This window comes from Lepidochelys kempii, chromosome 1 (genome assembly GCF_965140265.1).
Source record: "Lepidochelys kempii isolate rLepKem1 chromosome 1, rLepKem1.hap2, whole genome shotgun sequence".
Classification (NCBI taxonomy): domain Eukaryota; kingdom Metazoa; phylum Chordata; order Testudines; family Cheloniidae; genus Lepidochelys; species Lepidochelys kempii.
In genome coordinates this window covers 347,684,991-347,701,958 of record NC_133256.1, presented here as the reverse complement: position 1 = coordinate 347,701,958, position 16,968 = coordinate 347,684,991, and the positions used below count along the sequence as shown (strand labels likewise).

Genomic DNA, 16,968 nt, shown 5'->3' with positions numbered 1-16,968 from the left:
GGCTTCCCCCACCCTCCAGCTGCTATTCTGGGCTAGGTTTTTGAAAGGAACAGGGAAGCATGCTGTTAAAATGACAAATTCAGCATTCTGAACCAGCTTCTACTGTGCCACCCTGCCTGGGTCATTGTGTTTGTCATTACAGCCTTGCTTAAGGAGGGGAACTCCCCTTTCACCTCCTAGCACCTGTATTCAAGGGATGAGTTTATTATTACAAGGAGAACTGGGCTCTGGGAGGGATGACCAGTTAACCCTGCTGCAACTCGTCCAGAAGCATGGTGAGCCATCTAGGCTGGTATGCTGCTGCCTTTGGCAATGGCCAGGGCCTGTTGCTTTGGAGAAAGGTAAACACCACCACCACCATCTCTGTGAAGCTGCCATTGATAGGAAAAAAACTATCCTGAAGTTCTAGAGACGACAGGTGGGCAGGCCTATGACATTCAATCCAGCCACCGTCAGCCAGTGCAGGATTGGGTGGGGGTTATACGATCAACGACTGTGCTTTTGTTGAGTTTCCCCCATATTCATCCTAATTGTCTCTTTTTTAAAGGGAGGCTCGCGAACTAAAGGTCACATTTGCATTGGTTTTTGTTTTTGTTTTTTTTTAAGAAATCTCATCTCCTTGTTCCTAACAAACCCCTCAACTGTTGGCACTGAGAGAATTTTTAAAAGTTGTTATTCGTTTCCAATTTGTTCGCCTTGGCCCAGCAAATCCCACTCGTCTGTTTCCTGTTTGTTAGAATTCAGTGCCACAAGCTGCCTCTCTCGGGCTGTGGCGGTTGAATACAATCCTGGCAGGGGAAGGTTAAAAGCCACATTGTGTGATGGGTTTTCCTAATTTTGTCTTCATTGTAGCATTGAAAACTCCTTTGACAAACTGTCAGTAAAACCTACACTGTCTGCCAGGGTCTTTATTAATTTAATCCTGCTTCTCCTAGGTATTTGCCAGCGGATTGCCCACTACCTATGTGTCACTGAGCCGAGAAAAATAGCTTAACATGGGGAAAAAATGTTCCTCTGTGGGGAATTGGGGAAGGTGGGAACATGGCACACAGAGGAATAGGCACAAGGGGGAATAACCCAATTAAAGCTCTTGCATTGATTGTGAGAAGTAAACCCTCTAACAGCGCGGTCTCCTGCTACTCTCCCCACTCCCTCTCTTCATCTAGCATGGGACCCTTCTGGGCCCATCTCCACGGCAGGTCCTGCTCTCCGGAGCAGCCTGCTAGGTCTGTGCCGCACGCCAATGGCAGCAGGAAACTTTTGGTCTTTATTCCCCACCTGCTGTTTTGGGGAAGGGGGGGGCTTCCTTTAATTTGTACACAAGGGGTTTGTGTGTAGACACAACTCTGGAGAGACAGAGAGAGAGAACGAGAGCACAACCCTGCGGGGGGGGGGGGGGGAGAGTGTACACACACACAACTCTGCAGGGAGAGAGAGAGAGAGCGTGTGTGTATACACATGCAACCCTGCACGGAGAGAGTGTATGTACACACACACACACAACTCTGCAGGGAGAGAGCACGTGTGCGCGCTTGTGTGCCCACACACGACTCAGGAGAGCAGAGTGCATTATCTCAGTGAGGAAGAAGCAGGACAGTGAGGAGAAGTGAGCCCATCTGGGAGGTTTGTGTTTCCAGCACTCAGAGATAAACCCGCTTGTGCCGCACCTCACTTGGATCAGCTTGAAAAAACAATATCGGCTGGATCAAGAGCTCTGCGCTAATGACACCAGGGGGTGGGGGCAGAGCAGCTCCCGGGGGCAGGGGGCTGCCTCAGCTCCCACCAGCCCCTCAGCTGGGGACCCACCAGCTTTCAGTTTCTCTCTCTCCCACGGGGTTGGGGTCCCGGTCCAGGAAACTTTTCACCCCAATAAATAGAGGCGCCATTCCCCGGGGCACTTGTGCCAGCCCCCCACCTGTCCGCGCTGAGCCTGGACACACGAGGAGCTGGCATAGGGAGGGGCTGGCCCTGGGCAGGGGCTGGCACAGGACAGGCATAGGGCTGTAGGGCTGGCACAGGACAGGCATAGTGCTCTAGGGCTGGCACAGGACAGGCATAGGGCTGTAGGGCTGGCACAGGACAGGCATAGGGCTGTAGGGCTGGCACAGGACAGGCATAGGGCTCTAGGGCTGGCACAGGACAGGCATAGGGCTCTAGGGCTGGCACAGGACAGGCATAGGGCTGTAGGGCTGGCACAGGACAGGCATAGGGCTGTAGGGCTGGCACAGGACAGGCATAGGGCTGTAGGGCTGGCACAGGACAGGCATAGGGCTGTAGGGCTGGCACAGGACAGGCATAGTGCTCTAGGGCTGGCACAGGACAGGCATAGGGCTGTAGGGCTGGCACAGAACAGGCATAGGGCTGTAGGGCTGGCACAGGACAAGCATAGTGCTGTAGGGCTGGCACAGGACAGGCATAGGGCTCTAGGGCTGGCACAGGACAGGCATAGGGCTCTAGGGCTGGCACAGGACAGGGACTCAGGGGCTCCCCCAGCAAGGGAGGGGCGCTGGGGCACTCGGGGGTGGGAGTCACGGGGCCCCGGGGGGTTGGGGGGTTCGGAGCCCGGGGAGGAGGGGACCGCGACTCACCCTGCGCCGGGAGGCTCCTGGACCCTCCTGCCGGGCTGCTCCCCTCGCTGCCCGGGGGCCGCTGTCAGCCGGGCCGGGCTCCTGACTTCGGCAGCAGCCGCCCAGCACTTCCGCATGGCGGGGCCGCCGCCCCCGCCGCTCAGCCGCACCCCCTGCCGGGACGTCCCAGGGGCCAGCCCCGCCTCGCCGCCCGGGAGCCCCGCACCCGCCTGGGGAGCCCCTCACCCGCCCAGGGGGAGCCCCGCACCCGCCCAGGGGGAGCCCCTCACCCGCCTGGGGAGCCGCTCACCCGCCCAGGGCCAGCCCCTCACCAGCCTGGGGAGCCGCTCACCCGCCTGGGGAGCCCCGCACCCGCCTGGGGAGCCCCTCACCCGCCCAGGGCCAGCCCCTCACCTGCCTGGGGAGCCGCTCACCCGGGCCAGCCCCTCACCCGCCTGGGGAGCCCCGCACCCGCCTGGGGAGCCCCGCACCCGGGCCAGCCCCTCACCCGCCTGGGGAGCCCCGCACCCGCCTGGGGAGCCCCGCACCCGCCCAGGGCCAGCCCCTCACCTGCCTGGGGAGCCGCTCACCCGGCCCAGCCCCTCACCCGCCTGGGGAGCCCCTCACCCGCCTGGGGAGCCCCTCACCCGGCCCAGCCCCTCACCCGCCTGGGGAGCCCCTCACCTGCCTGGGGAGCCGCTCACCCGGCCCAGCCCCTCACCCGCCTGGGGAGCCCCTCACCCGCCTGGGGAGCCGCTCACCCGGCCCAGCCCCTCACCCGCCCAGGGGGAGCCCCTCACCCGCCCAGGGCCAGCCCCTCACCCGCCTGGGGAGCCGCTCACCCGGGCCAGCCCCTCACCCGCCTGGGGAGCCCCGCACCCGCCTGGGGAGCCCCGCACCCGGGCCAGCCCCTCACCCGCCTGGGGAGCCCCGCACCCGCCTGGGGAGCCCCGCACCCGCCCAGGGCCAGCCCCTCACCTGCCTGGGGAGCCGCTCACCCGGGCCAGCCCCTCACCTGCCTGGGGAGCCGCTCACCCGGCCCAGCCCCTCACCCGCCTGGGGAGCCCCTCACCCGCCTGGGGAGCCCCTCACCCGCCTGGGGAGCCGCTCACCCGGCCCAGCCCCTCACCCGCCTGGGGAGCCCCTCACCCGCCCAGGGCCAGCCCCGCCTCGCCGCCCGGGAGCCCCGCACCCGCCCAGGGCCAGCCCCTCACCCGCCTGGGGAGCCCCTCACCCGGGCCAGCCCCTCACCTGCCTGGGGAGCCGCTCACCCGGGCCAGCCCCTCACCTGCCTGGGGAGCCCCTCACCCGCCTGGGGAGCCCCTCACCCGCCTGGGGAGCCCCTCACCCGCCTGGGGAGCCCCTCACCCGCCTGGGGAGCCGCTCACCCGGGCCAGCCCCTCACCCGCCTGGGGAGCCGCTCACCCGGGCCAGCCCCTCACCCGCCTGGGGAGCCGCTCACCCGGGCCAGCCCCTCACCCGCCTGGGGAGCCGCTCACCCGGGCCAGCCCCTCACCCGCCTGGGGAGCCGCTCACCTGGGCCAGCCCCTCACCCGCCTGGGGAGCCCCTCACCCGCCTGGGGAGCCCCTCACCCGCCTGGGGAGCCCCTCACCCGGGCCAGCCGCTCACCCGCCTGGGGAGCCGCTCACCCGGGCCAGCCCCTCACCCGCCTGGGGAGCCGCTCACCCGGGCCAGCCCCTCACCCGCCTGGGGAGCCGCTCACCCGGGCCAGCCCCTCACCCGCCTGGGGAGCCGCTCACCCGGGCCAGCCCCTCACCCGCCTGGGGAGCCGCTCACCCGGGCCAGCCCCTCACCCGCCTGGGGAGCCGCTCACCCGGGCCAGCCCCTCACCCGCCTGGGGAGCCGCTCACCCGGGCCAGCCCCTCACCCGCCTGGGGAGCCGCTCACCTGGGCCAGCCCCTCACCAGCCTGGGGAGCCGCTCACCTGGGCCAGCCCCTCACCTGCCTGGGGAGCCGCTCACCCGGGCCAGCCCCTCTCCCTAGGTATCCTGCCCTGTGCCACCTGTTGATCTAGCCAGAGATCTGTGCCAGCCCCTCACCTCCCCAGTACGGTTGAGTTGGACTGACTGAGACATGAGTTTCACCTGGATGGGGGAGCTATTCCCCCGCACGGGCAGCCCATCCACTCCAGCCCTTCATTCACGATGAAGCTTCTCTTGTCAAACTCAGTGTGTGCCTGGGAACCCTTGCCAGCCCTCCTCTTCCGTGGAGAAAATGGCTTCCCTTGGCCAGCTGTTGACTGGCCTCTTCTAGGTACCTTCATCCAAGCTCTGTCCCAAGTGGAAACCTTGGTGTGGCTCATTGGCATCACACTCTTGTTAGTAAACCCAGCAAGCCAAGGTGGGCTCGGGTGAGTCTCTCACACTGGGATAACACTTCTTCAGGGGAGATTTGTATAGTATTTGAAACTAGCTTTTGATGAAGTGCAGAAGCTGCCTACAAGGAGGAGAAGCCAGCCCTATGTGGCCAGCCCGCTACGTGGGGACCAAATGCCCTGAGGCTTACCAATTGGTCCAGGGGCCACCGTTTAAGAACAGCTGTGTTGCAGCATAGCACAATGGGTGCTCCAGAGAGATGCTCTGCTTCGGAGAATTTAGGCTGAGGTCCCGTCTTCCAGCTGGTGTCCATCTCACAAGCAGCTGTCCAAGATGTTGTGACACTTTTTAGAAAGAGGAAGGAGCAATACCATTGGTGGTATTTTTAAGCACTGGGTGTAAGCTGTTGTTGAGCACATCATAGTTACTCCAGGCCCAGTAGAAGCCTGAAGTGTTTTCAAGAGAACCCAGTGCGTGCTGTGTCCCACCCACGCAGCAGTCACCTGGTGAAGTGAAATTAACCCGATTAAACTCTTTTTAATCCTGATGTCAAAACTTAACCGCAAAATGAGATTTCCATGCCTGCCATCCTACACAAAGGGGAATGGAGTGATATCCCTCTCTGCTGGCCATTCAGTACGTGGCAGGGATCTGGGGCTCAGAAGAGAATGGAACTGAAACAATTTATTTGTTCCATTACATCTTCTTTCCAAACCTTCCTTTCGAGACAAGACTTCCCTTGGAACATATTCCTTTAAAAGCAACAAGCTGGAACTCCGTTCTAACGAAGCAGAATTCTGATTTGCACAGCTTAAAATATTCCAGCCTCTCACCAAAGAGTTTTTGGTAGGAAATGATAGGTTTTCTTAGCTAAAGCAGTTTTTGCAACTGCTAACCAGGAGCCTCCAGACACTCAGATTCTATGAAATCACAGCTTCAGATTCCAGCAGGGTTCCCCTAGCTCTTCATCCTTCCAACCAAGGTCAATAAACTGATGAGCTCCCTGCAGTTTACTGCATGAAGGTCTTTTAGATGAGACCTTGAGTGCCAATATTCTGTTTGTTCTATGTATGTATTAAGGATTCCATGGCACTTTTCATAAGTAGGGTTTTTGCTCTGAAGTCCTTGGTCCAAAATTCTCTCTGTTGATCCATGTCCCAGATTCCTGACTCACAGCAGGGTGGCTGTATTTCAGAGCAAGATATTCCCAGCTATTCCTGCTGGTATTGTAGCAGCAGCCACGATAGTTAGGTTGCACAGTGTTTCCACACACCAAACAGCTGTTGCCAGTCACTTCTAAATATCTGAAACTGAAAAGTTCCACAGAAATGTAAAATATTCATTTACTTGATTTGATCAGCTTCACGTGCATTGTTGAGGCTGACCAGGAATGTTATTTAATTTGGATAAAAGGTTGGGATTTAGCCCAGGGGATCTCTGACAGTACCTGAGCTGTTCCACAGTACTGTGTCAATGAATTTAGTCATCAGACCCGTTCCAGCTGCAGAGATAGACACATGAAGAAAACCTCCCACACAAGCTGCAAGTCTCCAGTTTCCCCATAAAGATGTCAGAAATACTAGACTGACAATCACAGACTTTTATCTCCTCTTTTTCAAAGGTAATGTTGAATTTAACATAGATATTGGCTTGGTGACAGGGAATCAGGACTCCTGGTTTCTGTTCCTAGCTCTGCTCTTGACTTGCTGTGTGGGTCATTTCTCCTCAACATGCCACCTTCTCCTCATTTGTCAAATGGAGGTGATGTAAAGGAAGTTCACAGATTTTAACACCAGAAGGACCGCTATGATAATCTAATCTAACCTCTTGCATAACGTGGCCATAGAATTTCATGCTGCGATTCCTGTATCAGGGCCAATAACTTGTGGTTTAACCAGACAAAACCTCTCTCCTCTTAAAAAGATGTCAAATCCCGATTTAAAGATTCTAAAGTGTCCAGGATTTGTTTATTTTGGTTACTTAACAAATCAGTGATATTTTGGTGTGATTGCTGGCTGGGACACAAAGTGGCATGTAACTAAGTCAAGTGAGAGAAATTAAACTGGAAAATAATTACTCTTGGCAGAATTTAACTTTTTTATAATTTTGATTGATATCAATGTTTATTTTAAGCATTTTTTTTTAGATTTTTATCCGTTTAAATTTTCAATTGTGGGATATGGGGGGGGGCGCAGACTAAGGACAATAGACACTGATATTCAAAAAGGCAAAGCTTTACAAACTGTTAAAACACAAATTGTCAAAATCATACAAATTAAATATCCTTAAATCAATAAATCACACCTGTTCACTATTCATACGCTAGTCCATTTGTAACAAGCCTCATTCAACATTCTAAACCACAGTAAGTTCTCAAGCAGCATCTTTCTTACATTGCCTGTCTGTACATTTCTATTGTTATCGCTGAAAATATTTTTGTCAGTTTGGGGAGTGTACAGGGAAACTGAGCTTTACCGACATCAACCAATAAAAAAAAGAAATCCTTCCACACCTAGGAATAATGAATTTAAAGTTACAGGATACAAGTTACAAGGCCTAGATGTTTGGGGACCTCTATTTGACACAGCCATCAATCTAGGATATGAATATGTAGCCAGCCTGGTTGTTTGTGATATGATTAAGAATAGTTCACTTCATGAGGATTGCTGCTCATGTCATTCATATCCCTGTTCTGTTTTTGGTCCTGACTGTGCAGTCCTACCTCTAGTTCATGCCCTATGTCAGTGTCTGGTTATTGACACCTGGGGTATTTAGATTCTGGACTTGGGGCCTGAGCCTGCATCAGTTAATGTGGATGGTAACGTCCCTACTGACTTCAGTAGGGCAGGACCTTGATGAGTAGCTGGCGTGCAGTAGTTCCCTGGGGGAAGCTCCCCTCGTGAACATCACCAAGGGTGCCATGGCTCCAGGCATCATCACCTCACTCCAGCATTGCAGGGATGGGCTCTGCGAGGGTCAGTGCTGCTGCCACATGCTGGTGGAGCGTGTGCATCACATCCACTTCCTGTCCAGAGAGGTAACAGCCCAATACTCCCAGCAGCTAATGGAGCTGCTCCCACAGCTCGAGTGAGACAGGGCTAGGCTGAAGGAGCCAGGCTGCAGTGCCGCCATCCTGGGACATCCCTACCCCTGTCCTAGGCCCAGTACCCCCAAGTCCTCTGGCTGCACGGGTGCCCACCCCAGCCTTGCACACCCCAGGCCCTGTGGTTAGGCCCTGACCCCTCCTGACCCCGCACCCCCCCCGTCCTATACCCTGCACCTGCCAGCCCTGCACATTCCCCTGCCCAGCCCAGTACACCCCAAGCCCTGTAGCTATGCCCTGCCCCTGCACCCCCCAGGCCTTCTGGCTGGGCCGTGCCCCGTCCTGGGCCCTGCCCCCTCCTAGCCCTGCGCCCCCCGGGCCCCCTGGCCGGGCCCCGCCCGGACCCTGGCCAATGCCGACCCGCGTACCCACAATGCACCTGGGCACTCGCTCAGCGCCGCGAGGGGGAGGCGGGGGATGCAGCGGGAAGGGGGACTAGGGGCCTCCCCGGCTTCCTCTGGGCCGCCAGCGAGGGCTATGAAACTGTCCCCGCCCCTTCGCTTTTCTCCGCTCCCATTGGTTCGCCTCCTGAGATCGCTCCGCCCCTTTCACCCAGCCCGGCTCAACGATTGGCCGCCGCGGGTTGGTCAGTTCTCACTGGGGGCCGCCTGGCGCGGGCGGCCGTTGGTAGCAGACGGGAGCTACGTGCGGCGGTTACCTGGCAGCCCCGCCCCCCGCCACGCGACCCCATAGACAGCCCCTCCCCCACAGCAACCGCCATAGACAGCCCCGCCCCCGGCCACTCGCGACACCGCCCCTCCCCCACAGCAACCCCCATAGACAGCCCCGCCCCCGGCCACTCGCGACACCGCCCTCCCCCACAGCGACCCCCATAGACAGCCCCTCCCCCGGCCACTCGCGACACCGCCCTCCCCCACAGCGACCCCCATAGACAGCCCCGCCCCCGGCCACTCGCGACACCGCCCTCCCCCACAGCGACCCCCATAGACAGCCCCTCCCCCACAGCAACCGCCATAGACAGCCCCGCCCCCCGTCACCCGCGACACCGCCCCTCCCCCACAGCAACCCCCAGAGACAGCCCCGCCCCCGGCCACTCGCGACACCGCCCTCCCCCCACAGCGACCCCCATAGACAGCCCCGCCCCCGGCCACTCGCGACACCGCCCTCCCCCACAGCGACCCCCATAGACAGCCCCGCCCCCAGCCAGTGGTGACACGCCCCCTCATACACGGTCCCTCCCCCATAGACAGCCCCACCCCCAGCCAGTCGCGGCACGGCACGGCACCTCCCCCTTAGGCAGGCCCACTCCCCTCTGCACCAGAAAGCCCCACCCCCGCTCCACCCCAACCAGACCCCCTCCACAGGCCGCAGTGCCCCTCAGTGCCAGAAAACCCCAGCTGCCTCCTTGCAGCCCCCCGCCCCATCCCACAGACTCCTCTGCTCCTCAGCACCAGACAGTTCCAGCCCCCCCCCAAGCGCCGGACCACCCCAATCTCTTCCCTCCGCTGCCCAGGCAGCTCCAGCTCCAGCCCCCCCCCAGCGCCGGACCACCCCAATCTCTTCCCTCCGCTGCCCAGGCAGCTCCAGCTCCAGCCCCCCCCCCCAGCGCCGGACCACCCCAATCTCTTCCCTCCGCTGCCCAGGCAGCTCCAGCTCCAGCCCCCCCCCAGCGCCGGACCACCCCAATCTCTTCCCTCCGCTGCCCAGGCAGCTCCAGCTCCAGCCCCCCCCCCAGCGCCGGACCACCCCAATCTCTTCCCTCCGCTGCCCAGGCAGCTCCAGCTCCCCACCCCCCAAGCGCCGGACCACCCCAATCTCTTCCCTCCGCTGCCCAGGCAGCTCCAGCTCCCCCCCCCCCCGAGCGCCAGACCACCCCAATCTCTTCCCTCCGCTGCCCAGGCAGCTCCAGCTCCAGCCCCCCCCCAAGCGCCGGACCACCCCAATCTCTTCCCTCCGCTGCCCAGGCAGCTCCAGCTCCAGCCCCCCCCCAGCGCCGGACCACCCCAATCTCTTCCCTCCGCTGCCCAGGCAGCTCCAGCTCCCCCGCCCCCAAGCGCCGGACCACCCCAATCTCTTCCCTCTGCTGCCCAGGCAGCTCCAGCTCCCCCCCCCCCCCAAGCGCCGGACCACCCCAATCTCTTCCCTCCGCTGCCCAGGCAGCTCCAGCTCCCCCCCCCCAAGCGCCGGACCACCCCAATCTCTTCCCTCCGCTGCCCAGGCAGCTCCAGCTCCCCCCCCCCCCCCGAGCGCCAGACCACCCCAATCTCTTCCCTCTGCTGCCCAGGCAGCTCCAGCTCCCCCCCCCCCCCCGAGCGCCAGACCACCCCAATCTCTTCCCTCCACTGCCCAGGCAGCTCCAGCTCCCCACCCCCCCAAGCGCCGGACCACCCCAATCTCTTCCCTCCACTGCCCAGGCAGCTCCAGCTCCCCACCCCCCCAAGCGCCAGACCACCCCAATCTCTTCCCTCCACTCCCCAGGCAGCTCCAGCTCTCCCCCCCCGGACCACCCCAATCTCTTCCCTCTGCTGCCCAGGCAGCTCCAGCTCCCCCCCGACTCCAGGCCCCTTCCACTTCCTAGGCCTGCCCAGTACCGGCTTTTGCCCTTTCGGGACCCCTAGCCTCTCAGCCTCAGCTTCACCCCCCACACCGTCTCCATTTCCTTGCCCTAAGTCCTCCCTCAGGTGCTAGGCCCCCTTACGCCCCTGGGTGTCACCCTCTGCCCACTCCAGTTGCCCACCTACAACCCCCCGCTCCATGCCCTTCTGCACTGCTAGGCAGCTCCCAGAGACTTCCTGGAAGGAAGCGGCAGCCAGGCCTGCCACATGGTACGTACCCCCAGGAATAACCTTAGCAGGAGCAGCATGGGGTTTGCCTCTCAGTTTATGAACTGGTCCCAGATGTGAGGGAGCGTTCACATCTGTGCCTTTAAAATTGGGGCCACAGAGGGACACCCCTCCCCATCTAGGGTTGCCACCTTTCTAATCATACAAAAACGAACACCCCTGTCCTTCCCATCTCCCACCCCTTCTCCGAGGCCCTGCCCCCGCTTGCTCCGTCCCTGCTCCCTCCGTCGCTCGCTCTTCCCCACCCTCACTCGCTTTCACTGGGCTGGGGCAGGGGGTTGGGGTGTGGGAGGGGGTATGGGCTCTGGGCTGGGGGTGTAGGCTTTGGGGTGGGGCCAGGGATGAGAGGTTTGGGGTGCAGGAGGGGGCTTTGGGTTGAGGTGCAGGAGGAATGAGGACTCTACCTGGGGGTGGGGCTGGGGGTGGGAGGGGACTCCAGGCTGGGGCAGGAGGTTGGGGTGCGGGAAGGGGTGTGGGGTCCTAGCGGCGATGACCATGGCTCCGAGGAAGCGGCTGCCAGGTCCCTGCGGCCTCTAGGCACATGGACGGCCAGGCAGCTCTGCGCAGTGCATGCTGCCTTCACGCCCACAGGCACCGCCCCTGCAGCTCCCATTAGTCATGGTTCCCGGCCAGTGGGAGCTGCGGAGCTGGTACAAGGGGTGGGGGCAGCACATGGAGCCTCCCTGGCTGCCTCAGCACCTTGGGGCCACAGGGACCTGGCAGCCGCTTCTGGGAGCAGTGCAGAGCCAGGGCAGGTAGGGAGCCTGCCTTAGCCCTGGGCCCCTGCTGCACTGCTGACCAGACTTTTAACAGCCCAGTCAGCACCGCCACCAGGGTCCCTTTTTGACCGGGCATTCCAGTTGAAAGCTGGACGCTTGGCCCCATCCCTCTTCCTGGATCTCTGCCCTGTGACTGTGATGGTGCAGAACTCTATGATTTGGCGTGGTGCTCGTTTTCTGATGCCAGTTCATCCCCCTGAGCTCAGCATCCAAGTAAACCGAAAACCTCAGCGCAAAACTTCTCCAGAATAACCCAAATTTTGTTTGTTTTCTAGTGGAAACGCTTAGTCAGACCTAGGGCCATGTGAGAGTTAGAACATGTTCACTTCACTGCTCACCTGCATCTTTGCTGAGGAGTCTGCCATGGATTCAGGGTTATGGGGAAAAGCAGGAGAGGTGGTATCTGTATATGGGAGAAGGAATCTGCACACAAAGTTAGTTTGCGCACAGTAACGAAACTAACTTATTGTCTAAAATCCTTAACCTGAAATAGCTAACTGATCTTAGGAAGTGGTAGTGGCTAGACTTGGAAAAAGAGAATAAGGCAGAGGCTGTTACTGAATCAGTTCGCTATTGTTGCATTATATGGTCTATGGCATTATGACTCATGCACTCACTTCCAAGTCTGCATTATAATTCGTGATGCTGAGTAATAGTATTCGTGGCAGTATTCGTGCTTCTCCCGGATCATTTATGTGAATAGAGGAAGAGTGGGGAGTCACATGGAAGAGCAGCCAGAAGAGTTTTGGGAAGGTAGCAGTCAGGCTCTCAGCTGACAGGTCTTCCAGCGTATTGTGGAATGCACGAGGCAGATCAGAATCCACCTCTCAGCCATAGCTGCATTGTTGTAGTTGGGAGAGCAATTTGTGTTAGTGAACTGAGCAGCTACAGTGTGACTCAGAGATACACAGGAGAAGATGGCTTGAGTAAGAAGGAAACTTTTAAATATAGCTGCTTTTCTGGCTCCAACCACAAACTTTCCTTCCAGTTTTCATTACAGTAATTATCATGGTGATTTCTCTTCCACATTGTATATAGTGACAGCATCTTTCACCATGTACAGTGCAAAAATGAAATGCAGTTAGCAATCCATATCTGGCCTTCTAGCTAGGTAATCCAGTCTTGAAAGCTTAAAACAACACGGACTTATATTCAGATCAGTCAAGTTTTAACATTTCAACTCCATACCTTTTACTTTCACGTATATTTTATATTTAAGCCAATTAACTAGTTTATTTGTTAGCAAAAGACCAGTTCTGGTGAGTGTATGGAAGATATAATGTGCTTACCACCCTTGCAAAGCATACCTGAAATGATTAAAATCTTCCTGAACATTGCAGGGTTAATATCTTATTGGTCAGCCTTCACTGTGGTCTTATATCTTTGATATCCAGTATGGCAATTTTCATGCAGGAGGACTTCAACGCATTTTATGGACCATAAAAATAGCAATTACTTTGTGACTTCCCCATGTTGAAATGCAGCTACCTTTGTGATGGAACACAGCACCACCTGTTTACTGGCCGCAGCGCTCTGCAGCAGCTGAAGGAGAACACCATATCCTGTTGAAATGACACAGAGATGTTAGGAAATCAAAAGTGCAGTGGGCTCTGACCTGGACGCCTCCTTCTGTATTTCAGGACATTGATGCACTGAGCAGTCCTTGGGACAGTTCTCGTTCTTCTTCCAGTTGTGAGGAGGAGCCATATGGAAGGCTAGCAGTGTCGGAACTCTTGGTAAGATTTTAGCTGCAGCACTTGACTTTAATTGGTACTCAGGGGTGAAGTCCTTCACTCATGAATTATTGGGACTCCTAAGCAATCAGTGACTCTAAAGAAGCAAGGGGATAATGCACAGTGACCTTTTTGTGGACTGGAGAAGGTGAAGTGGATGGCAGGGAGGCCAGAGAAGAGGAGGAGTTGTAGAGGTCGATATGGGAAATAAAGGCCTGGACATGAGCTCTTAGCTGCAGAGATAGAGAGGTTATGGAGGAAGAAGTGGCAAGAGTTGGATATGACTTGCATATGTGGGGAAAGGAGAGAGAGGAATGAAAGGAAACTCCCAGGTTATGGGCCTGAATGAAGGTGAGGGTGGTGATGGTGCCAACCATCCTTACAGAGGCTGCAGGGAATGGAGAGGATTTGGAAGGGAAGATCAGGGGAGATAATTTGGCCATGGTAAATTCAAGCTTTTCAAAACACTTCACTGATGCTAAACCTCTCAACATACCAGTGAGCTAGGTAAGGACTATCCTCCCCATTTCACAGGTTGGGGAATTGATGCAGGGTGAAGGGAGTCATTTACTCAAGCATTACAGTGAGCGAGAAGCAAAACTCAGGAGTTCAAGGTCCACAGTCACCTAAGGCTACTAGACCAGTCTTTTCTACAGGAAGGACTTTTGGAGCAGTGATGTGGATTAGCTTGTGGATTCTAGTCTCATCAAGGATATCATGGAAGCTCCATCACCTGGGGCCCTTAAAACTGGACAGGACACCAAACCCTAGGAAATTAGCACTAGAGATCAGTCCTTCATTGGTCCCAGGAGATGGGTGGTGTTTAGGAGAATTTGGGGCCTCTGCAGGAGGTGCAGATGCCTAAAGTTGGCCCTTAGGTGAGGGGGGAGGGGAATCTAAACTGCGTGATGTGGAACTTTGTCTAAATGTAGTAAACACCTGACCACCCCGTATGGCCCAAGACTAATGTTCTTTTCCCATCATACCATACATACCATACAGACTATGCTGACAACTTGTGCCACACGGTCTCAAAGAAACTGTGGAACCACCTGATCAACATCCTCTACAGCAACAGGGAAAGATTAAGAATGAGCTCTCAAAACTGGATACTCTCATTAAAAAACAACCTTCCACACAAACTTCCTCGTGGCTGGACTTTACAAAAACTAGACAAGCCACTTATATCCAATGAAGTGAGCTGTAGCTCACGAAAGCTTATGCTTAAATAAATTGGTTAGTCTCTAAGGTGCCACAAGTACTCCTTTTATTTTTTGCAAATACAGACTAACATGGCTGTTACTTTGAAACACACATTTTGCTTCTCTACAAAAGAAAAAGGACACTAAACTATCTAAACTACTACAATGCCACAAGAGGCCACAGCAATGGTTCCCTTAACCCACCCAGCAATATTGTTAATCTATCCAACTATACTCTTAGCCCAGCAGACGAATCTGTCCTATCTCGGGGCCTCTCCTTCTGCCCCTCCACCCCCAGAATGATACAGTTCTGTGGAGACCTAGAATCCTATTTTCGACGTCTCTGACTCAAGGAATATTTCCAACACACCTCTGAACAACATACTAATCCGCGGAGACCTTCCTACCAACACTACAAAAAGAAGGATTCTAGGTGGACTCCTCCTGAAGGTCGAAACAACAGACTGGACTTCTACATAGAGTGCTTCCGCCGACGTGCACGGGCTGAAATTGTGGAAAAGCAGCATCACTTGCCCCATAACCTCAGCCGTGCAGAACACAATGCCATCCACAGCCTCAGAAACAACTCTAACATCATAATCAAAAAGGCTGACAGAGGAGGTGCTGTCGTCATCATGAATAGGTCGGAATATGAACAAGAGGCTGCTAGGCAGCTCTCCAACACCACTTTCTACAAGCCATTACCCTCTGATCCCACTGAGGGTTACCAAAAGAAACGACACCATTTGCTCAAGAAACTCCCTGAAAAAGCACAAGAACAAATCCGCACAGACACACCCCTGGAATCCCGACCTGGGGTATTCTATCTGCTACCCAAGATCCATAAACCTGGAAATCCTGGACACCCCATCATCTCAGGCATTGGCACCCTGACAGCAGGATTGTCTGGCTATGTAGACTCCCTCCTCAGGCCCTATGCTACCAGCACTCCCAGCTATCTTCGAGACACCACTGAATTCCTGAGGAAACTACAATCCATCGGTGATCTTCCTGAAAATACCATCCTGGCCATTATGGATGTAGAAGCCCTCTACACCAACATTCCACACAAAGATGGACTACCAGCCGTCAGGAACACTATCCCCAATAATGTAATGGCAAACCTGGTGGCTGAACTTTGTGATTTTGTCCTCACCCATAACTATTTCACATTTGGGGACAATGTATACCTTCAAATCAGCGGCACTGCTATGGGTACCTGCATGGCCCCACAGTATGCCAACATTTTTACGGCTGACTTAGAACAATGCTTCCTCAGCTCTCGTCCCCTAATGCCCCTACTCTACTTGCGCTATATTGATGACATCTTCATCATCTGGACCCATGGAAAAGAAGCCCTTGAGGAATTCCACCATGATTTCAACAATTTCCATCCCACCATCAACCTCAGTCTGGACCAGTCCACACAAGAGATCCACTTCCTGGACACTACGGTGCTAATAAGTGATGGTCACATAAACACCACCCTATACCGGAAACCTACTGATCGCTATTCCTACCTACATGCCTCCAGCTTTCACCCAGACCACACCACACGATCCATCGTCTACAGCCAAGCTCTACGATACAACCACATTTGCTCCAACCCCTCAGACAGAGACAAACACCTACAAGATCTCTATCAAGCATTCTTACAACTACAATACCCACCTGCTGAAGTGAAGAAACAAACTGACAGAGCCAGAAGAGTACCCAGAAGTCACCTGCTACAGGACAGGCCCAACAAAGAAAATAATAGAACGTCACTAGCCATCACCTTCAGCCCCCAACTAAAACCTCTCCAACGCATCATCAAGGATCTACAACCTATCCTGAAGGATGACCCAACACTCTCACAGATCTTGGGAGACAGGCCAGTCCTTGCCTACATACAGCCCCCCAACCTGAAGCAAATACTCACCAGCAACCACACAACAGAACCACTAACCCAGGAACCTATCCTTGCAACAAAGCCCATTGCCAACTGTGTCCACATATCTATTCAGGGGACACCATCATAGGGCCTAATCACATCAGCCACACTATCAGAGGCTCATTCACTTGCACATCTACCGATGTGATCTATACCATCATGTGCCAGCAATGCCCCTCTGCCATGTACATTGGTCAAACTGGACAGTCTCTACGTAAAAGAATAAATGGACACAAATCAGATGTCAAGAATTATAACATTCATAAACAAGTCGGAGAACACTTCAATCTCTCTGGTCACTCGATTACAGACCTAAAAGTTGCAATATTACAACAAAAAGACTTCAAAAACAGACTCCAATGAGAGACTGCTGAATTGGAATTAATTTGCAAACTGGATACAATTAACTTAGGCTTGAATAGAGACTGGGAGTGGATGGGTCATTACACAAAGTAAAACTATTTCCCCATGTTTATTTCCCCCCACTACCACCACCCACTGTTCCTCAGA

The 16,968-nt window shown here is 55.9% G+C and overlaps 1 protein-coding gene across 2 annotated transcripts in view; it reads right to left on the bottom strand.

The window, feature by feature from the left end:
• The window catches only part of IRF5 (interferon regulatory factor 5), a 38,631-nt gene extending 30,535 nt beyond the window's left edge, over window positions 1-8,096 (bottom strand). The window contains exons 1-2 of one of the 2 annotated variants that reach the window (XM_073328967.1): window positions 6,352-8,096; window positions 4,674-6,214 (exon numbers count right to left, since the gene is read on the bottom strand). The gene's annotated coding sequence lies outside the window, so the exon portion shown is untranslated. Of the gene's footprint in view, window positions 1-2,588; window positions 2,782-4,673; window positions 6,215-6,351 lie in introns of those variants that run through there. The other variant, XM_073328966.1, reaches the window with a different exon arrangement.
• Between the last annotated feature and the right edge of the window lie 8,872 nt (window positions 8,097-16,968).